The sequence below is a fragment of the Carassius gibelio genome, chromosome A12 (genome assembly GCF_023724105.1).
Source record: "Carassius gibelio isolate Cgi1373 ecotype wild population from Czech Republic chromosome A12, carGib1.2-hapl.c, whole genome shotgun sequence".
NCBI lineage: Eukaryota > Metazoa > Chordata > Actinopteri > Cypriniformes > Cyprinidae > Carassius > Carassius gibelio.
In genome coordinates, this window is record NC_068382.1 from 23,303,642 (window position 1) to 23,320,557 (window position 16,916).

General features: G+C 35.3%; 1 long non-coding RNA gene across 2 annotated transcripts; it reads right to left on the reverse strand.

Moving 5' to 3' along the window:
- Positions 1-525: 525 nt before the first annotated feature.
- On the reverse strand, positions 526-16,276 carry LOC128025498 (uncharacterized). 2 transcript variants are annotated; one of them, XR_008186170.1, is made up of 5 exons: positions 16,178-16,276; positions 15,769-15,896; positions 13,310-13,465; positions 7,898-7,957; positions 526-922 (listed from the first exon to the last, which is right to left on the reverse strand). It is a non-coding gene; the product is annotated as an uncharacterized LOC128025498 (long non-coding RNA). The 2 variants fall into 2 exon arrangements; XR_008186169.1 differs by lacking the exon at positions 526-922 and adding an exon at positions 6,023-6,718.
- Positions 16,277-16,916: the final 640 nt, after the last annotated feature.

Consider the following 16,916-nt stretch of genomic DNA (forward strand, 5'->3'; position numbering starts at 1 on the left):
TATATATATATATATATATATATATATATATATATATATATATATATATATATATATATATATATATGACAAACCAAAAGTGATCTGAATGTTAAGCATGTGGCTATGTAGATGCCAGGGTGTTATGGGAGGTTGTCAGGGTGTTGCTATGTGGCTGTTAAAATGTTCTGAATATTAAGTGAGATGCTATGTGGTTGCAAGTGTGTTTCTAAGTGGGTTAGGGTGTTCTTAGAGGTTGTCAGGGAGTTGCTATGTCGCTAGGTGCTTTTTAACATTTAAATACGCTGTTGCTAGGGTATTATGTGTGGTTGCTAGGGCTTTGTAGTTGCTAAGTTGCTTACTTGCAAAAGAGCCTATCCTCTCCTCTATGATATTCTGGTCTCCTCCTGGTTTGGGTTCCTCTAATGTAAATGCAATGCTTGCCTTTGCCAACAACACATAATAATCACACAAAATAATAATAATAGGACAAAAAAAAAAAAACAGTCCATTATCATCAGAGGTTTTTTAAATTTTACAGCAGTTAGTTTCACTGTCTGGAATTGGATCAGTTCATCCATCAGAATGTAATCGTACATAAAATGCATTGCATAACCGCCACCGTTTCTCTGTCACGACTAATCGTGTTGCAGCGTCTGCCATGGCGTTGTTGCTTGTAAAGACATGAGTGATTATGTCGTGTTGTCTCTAGCGCTGCCTCTCTGATGGATCGCTGGGCTCGTCTCTTGATTTTCACGGCCGTTTTCCTTCGATGTGCTCCTGATGGTGTCCGCCTACAGGGATGGTTTCACCACATCATCGCCCAGGTTTGATTGTCCTCTGACTAACCTGACCGCAGGACGACTTTGTTCTTACAAAGAGGACACCAAATTAACAACGAGCTGTTTCACAGCCCGCGCCTCTGATCTTAATGAGGGATGACCTGGAGAAATATAACATAATTATCCTGATTATTACAATCTTTTTAGCCAGAGAATATAAAAGGCTCATTATTGTTCTTTTTGAATTGTTCATTACGATTATTTTCAAGCCTGCAGCCTTTTCAGGCCATAAGTGTATAAGGAGAGACAGAAAAGGAAGAGGAAAAAAAAAGATATTTGATTGGTTAATACCCAGCAGTAGAGTGAGCTTAGAGAACTTGAGCCCAAAACTGCAGCTATCCTTGCTTCCCTCGACCCCAATTCTGTCTGTCTGAATATCCCCCGGCTTTCTTGAATAATTTTTCTTATATATTTTGTCTTGAGTAGGGACTCTGATCTATTGGAGGTTCCTGTTAGGGACCTTTTTAACATATTTAAATATATATGATTTGTTAAAAGGGCAAAGCTGAATGTGGCGCTTATACGGGAGGTCGGAGCACACTTTTATATATATATATTTGTATATTTATATATATAATGAAAAAAAAAATGCTGAAGAAAGCTGCATTTATTTATTCAAAATGCAGTTAAACAGTGATATTGTTAAATATTATTAAATGAAATGTTTTCTATTTTAATATATCTTAAAATGTAATTTATTCCTGTGATGCAAAGCCAAACTTTCAGCATCATTACTCCAGTCTTCAGTGTCACGTGATCCTTCAGAAAAGCTGATTTGATGCTCAGGAAACCATGATTCATTTTATATAGAAAAAAAAAGTGAGTTTACATGTATTTACTTTACTTGTGATCAATTCAATGCATTCTGCTGAATAAGTTTATAAAAAATAAATAAATAAAAAATGTATTATAACAAGAAATAAGGATTATTTTACATTATTTGTCATTTATGATGTGTTATATTTCCTTTAAAACCATTCTGAATGTTTGATTATTGTTAGTGTTGCATTGAATAACCAGGGGAACCATTTTGTCCCTTTTGGTTAAAACTGCCACAGCAGCGAAAATATGTCAGCACAGCATCGGGTCTAGATTGGCCATTACTGAGTGTCAGCTTAATTTGTGGTTTGAGTGATATGTGTAATTATATCTGTCAGTCCATCCTGACGTGCTGTCACCTGTGTGACAGTCCACATAAGCAGACTGCTATTGTCCTTAGTGTATTGTGATAAAGGTTTGATTTAGAGTCTCGCTGCAGCATAATGAATTTACACATGACTACAAAATACAGACATGTGTGATCAAGTCTATAAACAAATATAGTTCTAGTTCACCCCAAAATTTAAATTTGCTAAAAAACGTGCTCACCCTCAAACTCATGAGTTTGTTTCTTCATCTGAGTACATTTTCAAATATAGTGCAATAATTGCATACACAATAAGTGTTGTAAATATTTTGTAAAAATATTCTAAAGTGATTTAAAAAAATAAATAAAAATAAAATACATTATGCTTTTATTTTTATTCTTAGATAAATTTAATTGAACGTCTTTATTCTGACGCCATCAGAAGGTCATTTAAAGAAAATACAAAGGCAAATAAATCTGACACAATAATAAGTAAAAAATAAACCCTGCACATAACAGTGTTGGTTTGATGGGGCTTTGAGCTCTGCGGGACGGCTGCTCATATTGTGCTGAGAGGGAGTCTGTTTGGATTACTGTACAGTTGTCCTGAAAAACAAATGGGGTTTCCAGCAGCTACGCTGCATGCTAAGCTACACCACTATTGAAATCTGCACTAGCTGTTTTGCCCTGGTGCCAAAAGAAATCAAGTTTTGCCCACATGGCAGGCTATGAAAGACTATGAACTATGGGAGAAACCTACTGTGACATGTGTCACCTGCATACGAGATCAAATGTGCACACATTCAAAAGAATTTCTCCAGGTTGATTTATCGACAGGGGAAAAAACACAGTGATGAGACTGACTCAATCATGATTACTTTGATGTTGGAAAGGGATGAACCATCATAGGCTGAATAGAAGTACAATTATTCTTCTCTGCCCCTTTCTCTATCTCTCTCTCTCTCTTTCTCTAATGGGTTTAGCATTCATGCTTTATAATGGCTTAAACAGTTGGAATATAGCACAGGCATGTTATTTATTCACTATTTTTAGTCAAACACACTCTACACCTCTTTATCACGATTCGTTTTTTTAGTTTCTTTACCCTTGAACTTGTACAGCGAAGGAGTTTACTTTCTAGACATCTAAGAATCTGATACTTTTTGCACATACACCTTTAGTTTTTTGTCATTTGTTATTGTTCTTTTTTCTTTCTTTTTTTTTCTTTTTTTGAAAAAAAAAACTGCATTATTTTGTTGAAACGCTTTTCTCTTTTTTTTTTTTTTTTTGCTTTTTTTTTTTATCAAACAAACCGATTCACAAAAATGCATCAAATTTCCATTACTTATTGTTATTGGTTGTAATCAGTGTTTTCATTTTATATTATTTCTTAATATTTAAATACTATATTTTAATATTATTTATTCCTTTCCTTTATTATACTTATAATTATTTTTTATTTAATTTTTATTTTAAATAATTTTAATGTTAGTTTGTTGTAGTAATTTACTTATAAGTTTTTTAATAGTTTTAGCTTTAGTAACAATAGCAAAACTAGACTGAGTTGTTTGTAAGCATTTTAAAATTGACATCAATTAGCTAGTGGCTATTTTATTATTATACAGCTAGTATGACATTCTTGTGTGTGCTCATCTTAAAAACATAATCATTCAACATAAACGCAAAGAGAAGTGAAAAGATATCAATTAGCAAGGCTTACATTAAGTTTGTTTTACACTTAAACATGAGGTTTAGTCCTGAAAGCATTACCTTAGGCTTATTGTGAGAGGAAGAGGTCATTTGGAAAGCGAGAAATGTGAGTTTTCGCACATTTCTTGTGTGGCTTCTCGAAGCTGCTTCAGATCAATAGCATGTACTTGCTAGAGGTTAACGTCAGGTCTGCTCTCTTTAAAAGCCATAAAACTGAAACTAAACAAGCCTCTGAAAGCTCTAACCGCTGTTTCGCCCTCCTCCAACCCGACGCTTCCAGGTGTTCTCGGGATCTAGCAGTAATTGCAATCACATCAGTCCAGCCATAAAAAGCAGGCCTATGTAATGAAGCTGGTCTTAATAAGGTGCTTATGTTTTATTCTGGCCTATTAGAGGCACTGAGACCATCTTTGAGAGCAGAATGACTTTTACAGCTCTCTCCTCTACCTGCTGTTTGGCAGAGGTTGGAGAGACGGCATGCAGGCCAACACTTTCTGACAAGGTTAACACCCACAGACATTTCCTGTAGGTCTGGGGAGAGCAGCTGCTTTTTACCTGACACCCACTTCTGCTCTAACTTTCATGATCCTCGCTGGACAATGAATTTGGCTAACCAGAACCAGACGTCCCGTTGCTGCTCGCCACAGCTCTAGATGCCCCATTGAAACACTGACCATTAGTGCGGGGACAACGGCATGGTCAAAACATATATATATATATATATATATATATATATATATATATATATATATATATATTTGGCCACAGCCAAATTCCATCATACACTGCAATGTGCAAGCTCTGTAACGTCTTTTTAAGAACTTAAATTCAACACATTACAAATACAGCACCTAAAAAGTAAAAACATTTAAAAAATCAAGATTTTTTTTTACCATTCTTTATAAAGTCACATTGAGGTCCTGAAAAGTCCCACATAAATAAATAAAATAATTTTATTTCATAATTAAAAAATATATATATATATATATTTATTATTTACTTATATACATTTCTAATATATTTTATACTACTATAACTACTATAACTCGAGATCTGTTAATAAAATAGCATAATAGTCTTTTTGTTTTAATGTACATAAATGTAAATTTTTGTGTATATGTGTGCACTTTGAATGTGGGAGCAAATTATTTAGTTTTACGGCTGTATAATGACAATATCACTTTTAAAAGGAACTTCCCCTTTACCGATCAATGTTACACAATGATATAAAAGTATTATGTAGAAATGAGCCATGTATGTATTTCAGATAGTCTATTCTAAGGTCATCATTTACATAGGAGGAAAGTTGAAATCTCGTATTCAACACCTCGAGATTGATATTCTGAATGATTTATTAGTATGCTAACACTCTTTCCTCCAGAGGTGTGTGTGTGTGTGTGTGTGTGTGTGTGTGTGTGTGTAAGCGCTGAGGCGTTGGGGAGTTCGTCTGACACTCGGGGGCCCAGACCCCAAACTCTGGTTCATGTCTTAACAGCAGGCAGAGCAGCAGGTCAGGCCACCGATGGGAGGCAGTCCTGGGCCATACCTCCACAGACCAGAAGCCCATACAAATCTCTGAACGTTCGTCAAATGTCAGTTCTGTGGCCTTGGACTTACACGGCCGCTCTGACATACAGATTTACCCAGAGCTGCTTACATTGGCCTGACCCAGACCTTCTGAGAACCCAAAACCAAATCTAAATGTGAATTAATGCTGTATTTTTTGAAGGCCGTATCTACACTAATGCTTGCAAGTCATACTGAAAGATCAATCTGGTGACAGCCTTAAACATTAATAATGGTCTCTTTACCTTGGATCATTCTCTGTAGATGGTTTTAAAAGATTCATGTTTGCTTCTGCAGACTATCACAGGAGCATCTCAATGACACCGTCAGTAAATCCACAAAAGCCTGTTTGTGGTTTCCTCATGTCAAATTCAAAATACTCCAGTTCATCTTCTCTCCTTGAGATATTCACTATCGTTTCCACATGCCACATCAGTCTTGCCTTTCCTTTTTCCTTTTTTAAAATAAAATGTTTTTATATATTTGAAGCCCATTCCCTCAGGTTATAAGAGCAGAAGGCATATCTTCATGATATGTAAAAAAATCACACACACACACGCACGCACGCACACGCACACACACACACACGCACGCACGCTCCTTCTTAACTCCTGCAAAACCATTAAAAATCATTCTGATCCTAAACTTGTGTGTGTGTGTGTGTGTGTGTATGTAATCTCTATTTATTTCTATTTATAAATAAATACCATTCTTTTGAACTTTCAATACATCAGAAATCCAAAAATAATAAATAAAATAAGCAAAAATATAAGAGAGCACTACTGATTTCAACATTGATAATAACAGCATATTGAATTGATTTCTGAAGGATCACGTGACACTGGAGACTGGAGTAGTCATGCTAAAAATTCAGTATTACATCACAGGAATAAATTACATTTTAAAACATATTTAAACAGAAAACTGTTATTTTAAATAGTAATAATATTTCACAATATTACTGTTTTTGCTGTTTACAGAAGATACTTTTTAATTCAAAAACAAGATAATTTCCAACCCTATACTTTTTTTATATAGTCTATATATCTATAATTAGGAACAATGACTCCTTCAAACGTACTACAATAATCATTAAAGTTTTAGAATTGCTAAATCCCTGCATGCAATAAAAAATTGGCAATGCATGGCTGGATATGGGTCACAGCACATGGCTCTAGAACCCATGAGCTGGATGCTGGCTGATGTGAGGTGTTGATCATCCGTTCGGTCAAGACGGTAATTGACTCGACACCAGAACCACTGAGCTGACCCCTGCGTCTCGTTCTATTTTTCTTCCTGGGGACATCAGAACCTTTCCTTTGCAGTTATCGGAGGCTTTGAAATCCAGACTCAAAAGTGGAAGTGGATCCCAGCAGGAACACGGCCCATCTATCTGCCCCAGAGGAGACGTACTGCCACAGGGTCTAGAGATGAGCCTTTGCCCGTCCGCTCTCTGTTCCTGGTAGGTGTTCGCTGATGATAAATATTTCATTTCCTTGCAAAACAAATAGCTACACATCATTCCTTCTCTGAGCTTTGTTGTCGACTGTGACGCGGCGGGTAGTTTGTGATGGTTGCAGGGAATGCAGCAGAGAAAAATGGCTTGTTGAGAACAATCATAACTCAGCACGTCACAGAAAAATACCTGACCGCAGCGGTCAGAGTCCCTCATTGGGAAGTGTTGTGACAGGGAGTTTGTGCCTGTTTGAGGCCTGATGGATAACTCAAATCTGCAGTGCAGTCAAAAAGCAAGCGGTTTTATATTGAGTGCAGAATTACCGTGATACCACAACTCCCATCTCTATTTCAGCTAAATGCAGGCTAGTGGAGGAACATGATATGTTGAGAGTTTCCGAAATCACTTCCCTTTGCCATGTTGGTTCCATGTGCACTGCATGCATTAAACATGTACTGTTGTTAACTTATGAAGCCATTCCTACATGATCTGGACCTTTTATTGAACCTAATGTATGAGGGAAAAAATGGTGTGCAGACTATTTTCTCTCAGAAACTGGTAGTAAGTTTCAAAAATATCTGGTAACACGTTAAATTAAATGTCAAATGTTGATTATAGTTTAATAATTTTATATTATTAATATAATTCCAAATATTAATATTATGAATATACATTGTATTTAAAATAATAGTTGTCATATACTTTAATAAATAATTAAACCCTAACCCTAACCATGATTAATGATAAAATAACAATGACATGAATACAAACAGTTAATTTAGATGTTGTCACATGAAGTGCATTTTGCACGTTTTGTAAAGTGTAAATATGTCCATTCATTAAGAAATATTTCAGGGTATTTTATTATTATGTTTTTTATATGTTTTTTGTATATATATATATATATATATATATATATATATATATATATATATATATATATTGTTTTAATGAGTGAACATTTAAAAGGTGTTTCATGTTTTCTTTTGTGTTGTCCCTTTAAATTACAAAGGCCACTTCTTGGTGACATCATCATCATCATCATCATCCAGGAAGTGACATCACTTTTGGAAGGACAACAGCAGCAAAGACATAAGTGAGTAGTAGCAGTGAATTGTTTGAATTGTGATGTTTTGTGGTGTTAGTTGGTTTGTCTCTGAAGCATCTCGTCCTGTTTGTTAAAATAATAGAAATCAATTTGACATTGTCAGTTTTTACCTCATGTTAGCTGGCTGTGAATCCCTCGCTGAGCAATGGAAATTTCTTGTTATGTGTAAACTGTAAAGACATATTAAAAATTATTCAGTTGAATCAGGACAAATCTGGTAAACACTTTTATAAAAATGCTTCTTTAAATTACAACACAACAGTTCTTTTTGCAGACAGTATTTTGCATTTACTCAATGCTACATTGCAGTTAAGGTATGCAAGTTTTGGCAGATTTTGTGTTTTGTTTGAGTTTTGGTTACTGCTGTAATTGTGTTGAATTAAGGGATTTCTCACGCAATTAACAATATCTTTGCTAACAGCAGTGCAGTGATACATTGTTTTACTTGCTCATCCAATACAATATATATAAAAAAATATATATATATAATAATAAAAAATCACAGTTAGCTGAAAGAGTTAAATTTGATTTTTATTTCAGTAGGTTTATTTTTATGCAAATTATTTAAATTGAAAACATATTTCCGCCAAGGAATACAACAATAAAAATAAAAAGATAATTGTGATTAATTTTATCACGCAATTCTGACTTTTTTCAGACTTCAGAATTGTAAGATATAAACTCAGAACTGTGAAAACTCAGAACTGTATCACAGTATCACACATATATATATATATATATATATATATATATATATATATATATATATATATATATATATATATATATATATATATATATATAACAAAAAAACTAATTTAAAGATCTAACTTGCCATTTTCAAGATATTAATGAATTATTAATTCCATGGTGAAAATATAGTTTGTTTGAAGGGACTTGTTCTAGTCTTGTTGTACGAACCATAAGTATTTTTTTTTATTTATTTATTTTTTTTTTTTGAGCGCATTCAATTTCAAAAGTTACAAAGACAGTTTGCAATGTTCTTCAGCACAGGAACATGATTTGAAAATCAAGAAAATCTAATAACATTTTTCAATATTTGAGAGCCTTTTTTCAGTAATGCATCAAACAGGAATGAGCAGTATAATGAAAATCTGCCATCATAAGTTTATCACAGTCACAGATCATGATTATGTCAACATGTAGTCATAGCACTCGCCATACTTCAAACTATAGTTGACGTATGAAGCTAACTGAGGGTGGCAATGGTATATCCCCCACGACGGCTGCTAAAGATTTGTTCCTGGCTGTATTTCATCAAGAGCTGCTCATTAATTACTACTTTTTTTTTTTTGCATGCTTTAGTGTGTGTGAGGTGAGTGTCCCTTTAAACTTGTCAGTTAATGAGCACTTCTCTCTCACACACTCCTATGCCTGTGTATAATCACAAAGATGAGAGACCATCCGAACGTCAGCATTACTTATTACAAGACTTCTTTTCATCCAGACCTTCCGTCTGATACTCGCTAGCAATTCAAGGAGGTATAACCTGGCAGTTACTTTTCTCCTCCTCCAAATTCTCACAGTTTCCTTGCTAATTCTCTCTGCAGTCACAGGCCCCTGCCTTAGTGCTTTTGAAGTCCTAACCTTTTAAACTCACCGTGCAATGGTAAGGAGAAATTAGACAAATGCTTCTGAGTGTGTGAATAAGATTGAGACAGGCAGCTGAAGGAAAGTTGTATTTCTCAGACAAATAAATATCTGTGTTCCAAAAATATCAGAATTGTTCTATTCCCAGCAGGGCCGTGCACAGACCTTTTGAGGGGCATGTGCTGAAACTGAAAAAGGGCACCCCCTCCCTTTTTTTATATCAATTATATATATTCTCTTTTTTAGCTATTCTGTTTGGTTTCATAAGCTAATTTGTATTATTTGGTTAACATTTTTATGAATGACATTGAGAAGAGGGGAAGGTGAGCAATGAGTCAAGTATTTTGGACTAACTTTTTTGAAATATAATTTAAGTAATTATGTCCAACACTACGGTACAACTCAATTCCAGATTATAAGAAACTATAGCCATACCGTTACTATAACATAGCTATCCAACATGTTTCCGCCTACCTGGCAAAAATTTGATACTGTGGTGGACCAGGGATGTTGGTTTCTTGAAGGTCTCCTATTCACTACACTTTCCCTAAAATAAGCCAGCAATGAAAAAATAAATAAAAATAGTGTGAAAAGTACAGTTGCAGTGAAAAGCATTTCTGAAGGATCACGTGACACTGAAGAGTACTAACTGCAGTAATGATGCTGAAAATTCAGCTTTGATCACAAAAATAAATTACATTTTAAAATATATTCAAATAGAAAACAGTTATTTAAAATTGTAAAAATATTACACTATAAAATATAAAGATTTCACAGTGATCTTCTGTAAAAAAAAATTTGTTACTACTACATTACTGTAGTAAAACCATGTTTTACTACTTTTTATACAGAGAGTATACGGAGAGTATACCATAACATGATTATCCTAAATGTTAAAAAATTAACTGTATCAGCAATCATAAATCAAAGAAGAAATTTCTTAGAAATATAGTTATCTAGGTGACGAGGATCACTCGTCGCTTTGTTTAAGTTCCAGTTCGAAACAGCGCGGGGGCGCACCTGTTATGATTTTCCGATGGTAAAAACAAAGTATATGTTGTTGTTATCAATATATCGTTTTTGACCAGCGAATGCGTGTAAATGTTATTTATTTTTTTTGTCCGTCATTAAAACGGCGACGGCGCCTGCCGCTGCCGGCACATTACATTTTCATCTACAGGTGACAAACTAGTTTTTTTAGCTATATAGACGGAGCGCTCAGTTTTTCCTGTGGTAAAATGCATTTGGCCAAAATCGCATTTTATAAAAGATGAAATGCTACTATATGCCCAGGCTATTTAAGTGTTGGCTATGTATTGGCTATGACTAGATGGCAAATGCTAGCCCTCTCTCTCAGGCGACGTCCCACATGTCTCAGTCAGTCAGACAGACATCCAATAAATAAAATATGAGCCTTTATAGACATAGTGTTTAGTAGTACTTATTCAAAAAACAAGATATTTATTTACCCTTCGCAAAACTGTTCAGCTCAGCTGGTGTCTACTGTGCGGCTGCTGTGGAACTTCAGTTGATTCAATGAATATAGAGGGGGCGGAGTTATCAGCTTACTGACAGCTTGAGGATCGAATTAGATTTACACAAGCTCGTTTTAAGAACTTTCATTTGCTAAATATTTGTAAAACAAACATACAGACGTAAATGGTGACCAATAGCATTAAAAAAAAAAAAAAAAAAACACCAAAAAAAGGGCACTTCGGAGTGTAAGGGCAAAAAGGGCATGTGCTCTGCACAGGTTGAGCCCTACCTGTGCACGTGCCTGATTCCCAGGCCTGTTCTTGGGATCAACAGGTTAAATAACTTGTCTAAATCATCTTTATTATATTTTATGAAGGTTATGTTTATATCATCTGATCTGCTTTGCTGCTTTTGTTGTAATAGGCTTTCACTTAATCCGGTTCCTGCCATGTGCCTTTACCTCCCAAATATGCATGTCATGATCGAATCACTTCCCAGCAAAGCCGTCATTAAAATGAATTTATGCACTTTGGAATTGGATGTGATCCCTGATGCACTGGATGTAGGTAGCCCAGTTCTCTGGCTCAGCCCTGGATGTTTTCGATTCTGCGGGTTGACCAGGCTTCCCCACATTTCAATCGCTCTGCTCCCAATTCTGAAGCCCACATTGACTGGGGCCTGGGGATATCCAGTCCCAAATTAAGAGGCACTACTGGTCTGGCGTTCCTCGCTTGTTAAGAGTCTGAAGCCAGACTTCAAACTCTCAGATGCAGGGACTAGCTCCATGAGTTCAAACATATATTCTCTTTACATAAAACCGCTGTGTTCCCATCAGTGTTGGGGAGAAACAATCTAAAAGTAGAGATGCTACTGACTTCACTGCATTTTTCATGAGAGCAGCTGTTTTCAAAAGAGAGCAAGGTTGTTGTTTTTTTTCTTTCTTTTTTAATAAAAGTAAATTGTTAATATATTATTTTTAATAAATGAATGCTTAATTCATATGGATTTATTTTTGTATGTTATTACACCATTTAGACCTAAGCAAACTGAAGTTATAATCAAGCATACTCTCTCAGTTTCATTTAAGTGACTTATTTTGCTCAGGTTAAAAATATGATTCATTTGAATTTATTACATTAATTACTGTGTTTTGTAGTTGTAGTAATGTATGTCTTACAGTAAGTTTAATGCAGCTGCCCTAATTTTGGTCAAATAAATATTATTCTGATTGCAATAATTAAATTAAATAATGAACTTCTGATTAATTATTAAACCACAAAGAAAAAAAAAAAAATTATTTATTTATTTATTTATTTATTTATTTATTTATTTATTTATTTATTTATTTATTTATTTATATTAACTATTCTATTTTGCTACAAATGGAAAATAAGTGTGTTATATATATATATATATATATATATATATATATATATATATATATATATATATATATATATATATATATATATATATATATATATATACATTACATATACATATACATAAATGGCATAAAATGGGAAATCATAAAGAATTTTTGTGGGGTTTAGCAGTGGATGCCATTTAATGATCTGTCCAACATGCATTAGAAGGTTACAAAACATATTACCCCCTTAATATTTACTTTTTATTACAAACGTCTAGCACATCCTACTTTCTCAAAGCATTAGCTTTACTAGTTGAACTACTTCAAATAATGTAGTAATGCACCTTGTAGCTTGGCAGCCTGCCGTTTTCAAAGTAATATCTAGCGCCGGTTCCCATGCACGTCTGATAGCAGAGCCAGATGCAATCAGAAGTGGCACTCAGCAAATACGTCTGACCTTACACCTGTAAGTGTCCACCTTTGTTGTAGAGAATGACAAGATCTCTGTAGGACTTCCTCTTTAGTTTCCCTTTCATTTGACAGTGCAGCATTAACTCCTTGTTCCTCTCTCTCTCCTCCTTCCTCCCTCACTGTATGCTTCAGGCAATTACAGCAATGTTGCATTTGTCAATCACATTCAGATGTGCATGGTTTCCTAAAATAATTATCAGGTGAGTGGCATCTCGTTGCCTGGAGTACCAGTCTGGTGAAGGCAAGCCCCAGAGTATTAATTACTGTGTGCAGAAATTTGCAGAGAAGCAAGTCTTTTAATGGTAGAACTGACGCAACATGATTGTTCTGATTTTTTTTTTTCTACTAACATGACAATCATCGCCGTCCCTGTGGTCATCAGCATAGATTAGCTGGAACCGTCAGGGGAGACCATTACCAAGCTGTGTTCCATTTGATAAAAATTAAGCACACATTGCCAGATTTCTGTTTGTTGCTTTTCAAAACAAGACCTGCTTTTCAAAAAAGGGAAAAAAGGCTGAGAAAACACCCCAAAAGTCAACATTTCTAATAAACATGGACTCCTGCCAGAGAGCTCGAGTGTAGTGCTATTTACCGGGGTGAAGGAGCTACATTTCTGGAGAATTGCGCTGGAAAGGAATCTCTCAGGAAAGCAATCTTCAAATAGCAGCATAAAGGATGCGTTTATTCTAAAGGGCATTTTCCTGCAGGTGATGTGTGTGCATGCAGAGGAAAGCCACATCATCTTGGCCTGGGAAAATGGGGAATGAGAAAAAGAGAGAGAGAGCACAGGTGACATTTTCACACAGCTGAACTAGCTGGTTATTGTAGTTGTTGTATGTGGTTCATTCTTGCCCTGGATCACAGATGATCTGCTCACATTTTCTTCATCTTATTCCTTTCAGCAAGGGTTCTGAAGGCATTTCAGCTCTTGTCTGCACATGAATAACTCTACGGCTTCATATGATCTAAACCAGGAGACTCTAAGGGGATGCTGGATGTTTGAAACCAAAATCTTACAAAATAAGATTTAGAGGCTGTCAGATAACTAATATTAACTTTTGTTTAATTAAATATTACATATTATTTTGCCATTTTACATATATATATATATATATATATATATATATATATATATATATATATATATATATATATATATATATATATATATATATATATATTTTTTTTTTTTTTATATATATAAAATAATATTTATTATTCATATTATTTCTATAGTTTTATATATTTATTATTATTATTATTATTATTATTATTATTATTATTATTATTATTATTATTATTAATTATCAATCATATTGTAAGTTGCAAAAATGAGAATTACAAAAAAAAAAAAAAAAATACCAACAATTACTGAATCTGATATATAGTTATATCATTAATTGACATGAAAATAATGTAATTAGGCAAAAAAATAAAACAATAAATAGGCTTGATTTTTTTATGCATTTCTGGGTTTAAAACGAGTCAGCAGCATCAGATAAACCACCTAGTTTATGTATTTGTTAGAGCTGCGAAGTGATTTAAATTTCCCACCTGTATCCATTACAGCATTAGCAGTGTGGGAGTTCTCATGTCTTCTGTGTGTTAAACGCTTCAGTATAGGAGTAGGGCCACGGCACACACCTCCCAATCAGATTTCCGCTCCACTTTTCACACTCCACAATTGTGCGCGTTAAAACAGCACACACTGCCATGTTACATATTGCTTCCAGCTCCACACCCTGCTTTATTGTGCTTCGCTGATGAAGTAGGTTAATGGCAGCCTTTGAAAGGTGATTCTAATGCGCACATTCTCTGAACGCAAATGTCCGTTCAAAGAGCGCCGCTACCTTTACTTCAAGCTTACAAATGCACACTTGAGTGCATATAAAGAGGGAGTGATTCAAGGAGAAAGAGTGTTGAGGGGAGCGAGTCGAGCTCATTAACATCCCTGTAGCGGCAAACGCTTTCTCTCTCTGTCCACAGAGCTGAATTCTAGCTTCAGATGAGCCAGGCCTGCTGGGAGTTCAGCTGCCAGTTTAATTAGTGTTCAGTAATTTCAATAATGAGTGACAATTCATTGGGGCTTTTAGGTTGGTCTCCTCGTCAGAGGCGAATCAATAATCTGCTGTTTTCCTCCCTCCTTTTCTTTCAAGACTAAAAAGTGGCACGTAACTTCCATCAGAGGGGGAGAAGGAAAATGAAAGACAGCAGCGGGTCCCAGAGAAATGCTGGAGACAATTTGCCTGTAATGGCAGATGCTAGCCTTTCCTCCGCCTTTTGTTTTGATGTTATTGGATGAAAAGGCATGTCTTTAGCAGCGAGCGTTGGGCTGGAGCGTGAAAACAATTTGCCCTGGCTGTAGAGGGAGTGATGTGGGTAAGTGAGAGGAGGTTCGGGGATTATAGATAATCCCCCGCTCCGCACCTTCAAGCGGAGAGGAAGCACTGGAGCTAATTTTCACCGCGCACACGCACCTCGTAGCCGGGCCGCCATTCCATCCCGCAGTGACATTCGTAATTGATAATAGGATTTTCAACTCAAGCAGAGTTGAAATGTTATTATTAAAGCATATCATGCTAGAATGAAGAAGGAAAAGTAAAAGACGTTTGACTGGAGTGCTTGAAAAGTTTACTTACAAATCACTTTGTCACTGAAAAATAAGTTCCATGATCTGGATGTGTTTTAGAAACATATACCTGAGTGTTCTTCAACTGCAGTCCCAGGGTATGATATTTGATATTGTCCATATATTTGATATTTTAAATATATATGATATTTGTTCATGAATGACAACATTCTCATGTGATGCATATAAATACACTATTGGACATTATTAGTTGTACTGAATGTTTGAAAGGAGCCCATAGTTGAAGAAACCCATCTGCTTTTCATAAAATGTATTATTCCGGCAATGTCAAACTTAAATATGAATGTGCACCTGTGAATTATATTCAATGCATATTTAGCATGGATGCAAAACCCTGCTAATTGTTTGTATGAGAGTGTGTGTATTGCCTGTACATCTCGAGTCAGCATGCTTCTGCATACCATTATGCCAATGATGTGCAATTAGAGCCGCACATGCCAGGACTGGCAGACGGCCTGTTCCTCTTCCTACAGACCCCGCTGTGAACTCCTGAACCTGTGAGGAGCGTGGTCTACCACAGCCTCTGGGCCTGAGAGAAAAACAGGAAGAGTGGAAAATGATGCCTGAGGCAATGTTACATTCTAAGCAGTGATGCGGTGTAGTTTGTCATTTAACAGTTTAAAAAAATATATCCTTATCCATGGTAATAATATACTGTACAAATCATAAACCTGAAATAGGCATCTAAATGTCTACTGAACTGCACTGGTTTCATGTCCTCAGAAGCCAATAATTCAATCAACAACAATATTATAATCCGCACAAATAACGTTTAGTGTTGAGTTTTTTCTTTTTGTTTAATGTATTTACCGTTTGGGTTTCTTTAACTTTGTTATCTGCACCAGTTGAGAACCGCTGCTGCCAATAAATGTTTCCTTACATCAGTGTGAGAGATGTTGTGAGGCAGTTCTGGGAATAAAGAAGCAACTCTCTCCGAAAGCAGCTTGCCTTTAGCATGTGTGATTCACAGCAGTAAGGACAGCGTTAATGCAGCTGTATTCATTATTCATTGTAAATTTATATTTGGCATAATTACGAAGCAGTGTATGTCGGTGCGGTCTGTGTGAAGCAGCTCTGATGGGGAAGATAAATGGTGAGGCTCGGGCTCTTAATGAGAAAAGAGGTCATCTGTAGGGTGCGCAGCGCTGCCACAACTGTAGCTCGCCTTCATCCCCAGGTACCACACGAGCGCCAACACGTAATTAGACAAAAGAGGAAAAGAGAAGCATTCAATATCTTAATGAGGTACAGTATGATATCAAAACTTTATTTTTTTTTTAATTTTTTTTTTATTGTGATATATTGCACACTTTTAAGAGTACAGCATCATGTTGGCTTACCTTTACAACATTTTTATTTATTTTTTATTTTAACCTTGAAGTCAAGTAACAACATTTGGGGAGCCAAATATTGTTATCGTGGTTGGTTTGGCATATGCCTTAGATTCTATGTGAACAATAAATCGGTCAAACATATTTACATTTACATTTACAAATAAGAACAATAGAAGTAATCAAGCCAAGAAAAGCAATAATATTTAAGTGCAATG